Here is a 2,883-nt window from a genome sequence, read left to right as displayed (position 1 = left end):
TTCAAGGAATCTGTTGAAATGTAACTTGTGCACAGGAATGGGTTATTAAATGACCCTGGGGAAATATTTAACTTCTCTCTATTATGTAAGCTCAGTGTTTTGCCAACATTATAAGGACAACTTGATGACTTCCAGAATAACACACACGCACGCATGCATGCACGCACGCAAGCACACTCTCACACTTTTCTTGTCGTAGAAAAAGTTTCAATGGAAGCTAATCTTCTTTCTCTGTATTCCCTTTGTCTTTGTACACTTTCAATCTAGGAGCCATTTATTTTGTAGTATCTCATTATTATTTAAAATGAGCCATCACAGACTAGATTGGATCAGGCTCTCCACTGTTGTAAACGGGGAAGTGGTGAGATGAAGCTGATTGCATCTAGACAATCCATCTTTGCAAAAGTGTTCCATCTCCTCCGTATCCTAGCAACTGGTCTGATATTCTTCTTGAAGTCATCTTCAGATATGGTATTAAATCGCTCTTTGAATGCAAAAGTGATGCCAGGCAGAGAAACAGTCTATAGAGGTGGCCACTCTTTTTCTTCTAGGAGACAGGCAGTGGGGGAAGAAAATGGTTTCACATGTCCTACTTGTGCCTCAGATTCTGACATAATCATGCTAAGAACTATAGTTTGTGTGGGCCATCACCACTGAAAACATGCCTCATTAAATATGCAGTCTCAAAGAGGGGAGTGGGTAAATTACATTACACTAAGCAAAAATTAAAAGTTTAGAGAAACGTTTTTAATTCAAATTTTCTTTCAAAGATGGAGACATATTCAAAGGCAATGGTTTAATTTAGTTTTATTAAACCTTTCTCTAAGTATGCCTGTTGCGTTTAAGGCATTGGAATTAGGGTTTCATATCCCTGATGTGTGAGGCATAATTGTTTGGGGGACACAGGGAAGAAATAAGAATAACTTTAATTGGGTAACATTCATCCAGAGCCACAATGAAGACATCCAAGTCCAAGCAATGAGTACAATCCAAAGAGAAGGAGATATCACAAATAAAGAATACAGGTAAAATTAAACTCCACTAATTAGTAACATTATCCAACTCAATCTTGGTTCAAGTTTATGATATACATTGTTCTTCTTTTGAACTAGACAACACGCAGAGAAGATCAAAACAGTACTATTTAGCCAAATCAGATGGCAATGCATTCTGCCAGCAAATGTTTTTAAGTGCACAGTAAAAGAAAGAGATGTTACAATACATGGGCAGACTCACAGGATGCCACAAAAAGAAAACCTTCAATAAGCTCAAACTCGACTGCTTGTTGAGTGTCCCAGGGAAGCGTCCACCAGCGGAGCTCGGAGGGCAGAGTGTGAGCCGGTGTAGCCAGGGACAGCAGGATATGTGGTACATATCCTACATTCTACAGAATTGCCTTCCGTAGAACCTAGTGGCACCATGAAGTCCAGTCCTGCAATCCAAGCTGCCATTGACCTCACGTCAGAGGCTGCAAGGGGCACAGTTTGTGTACTGACTGGGCTGCCATTGGACACAATGAAGGTGAAGATGCAGACATTCCCAGACCTCTACTAGGGCCTCACTGACAGCTGCCTGAAGACCTACTACCAGGTGGGCTTCCGCGGCTTCTGACAATATTTCAGAGAACTGGTGCTCTTCATGTGTTACGACTTCTGCCAGCAGGTGGTCTGCAAAATGGTTGGATTGGACAGGCAGGCAAAACTGAATGACCTCCAGGATATAGTGGCTGGTTCTTTTGCCTCTTCCTTTTGCGGCACTGGTCCTCTGCCCCCTAGTGCCAGTTGCAGACCACATATGAAATAGAATCCTCAGGAAAGATAGCTTTGAGCCAGAATATAGTTTGGTCAGTTATGAAAGAAATCTTTAGGAAGGATGGTCCCTTGGACTTCTACCATGGACCCTCAAGCCCTTTACTTTGAGAAGTGCCAGGCTATTTCTTCTTCTTCTGTGGTTGTGAACTGAGAAATCGAGAAATCGAAAGATAAACTAGGTCCTGTCCCATTGATGCTAAGTGGCAGATTTGGTGGAATTCGCCTGTGACTTGCTGCCTATCCGGTGGATTGTGTCAAATCTAGAATTCAAGTTCCTTCCACGACTGGAAAGTGGAGAGGGCTGGTCAGAACCTTCCTGAGTATTGAGAAGAACGAAGGAATATCAGCCTTGTATTCTGGACTGAAACCTACCATGATTTGAGCTTTTCCCTGTCAATAGAGCACTGTTTTTGGCCTATGAACCAATTGGAAGAATAGTGAAGTGCCCTGGTGGGCCTGCATTCAAGGCAGGCATTTAGTGACTGTTACTAGTACAAGAACAATGTGGAATTATTCGATTAATTTGGGACTTTTTTCCTTGTCTTTCCTTCTTCCATTCAAAGTCTTAAGGCATTGTGGAAGGCCCTCTATTCCACACAGTATAATTTCTGCCAATTATTGTACAAAAAAAAAAAAAAAAAAAGTTGCTGCTCTCGCCCTTGGGGGAATGTACAGGGTAGCTAGCTGGTGGCCTTATGCACTGGCGTTAAGCAGACTGTGTTCCTCTCAGGACTTCTGCAGAAGTCAGAAGTACACACACAATTTTGGATGGTTCTAGGTTGAGGAATACACAATTCTGTTCTGTGTCTATTTGTAAGTGGTGACCAATTTTTTACACAGATGGTTGTGAATGATTGCTTAACCCATCCTAGATGTAGGACCAAAACTGCTGAGGTTAAAATTAAGAAGTTAAAGCTAAAACATGCATCTATAATTTTAGATAAACTTGTACACATAAAAAGATATATAACTTTGTGCAATTTATTTAATCTAGCTATGAATTAATTTTCTTAGATGCAAAATGAAGCTAATAATTTTTGGTTTGTTCTACAAGGGGATACCCTATGAGAAA

At 41.0% G+C, this 2,883-nt stretch overlaps 1 pseudogene; it reads left to right on the top strand.

Moving 5' to 3' along the window:
- The first annotated feature begins 1,419 nt into the window (after nucleotides 1-1,419).
- Nucleotides 1,420-2,193, top strand: LOC127220456 (mitochondrial ornithine transporter 1-like; annotated as a pseudogene).
- Nucleotides 2,194-2,883: the final 690 nt, after the last annotated feature.

The sequence above is a fragment of the Phodopus roborovskii genome, unplaced genomic scaffold (assembly GCF_943737965.1).
Source record: "Phodopus roborovskii unplaced genomic scaffold, PHOROB, whole genome shotgun sequence".
In the NCBI taxonomy this organism is placed as follows: Eukaryota; Metazoa; Chordata; class Mammalia; order Rodentia; family Cricetidae; genus Phodopus; species Phodopus roborovskii.
Note: the sequence above shows the minus strand (reverse complement) of the source record. Positions and strands in the feature narration are given on the sequence as shown.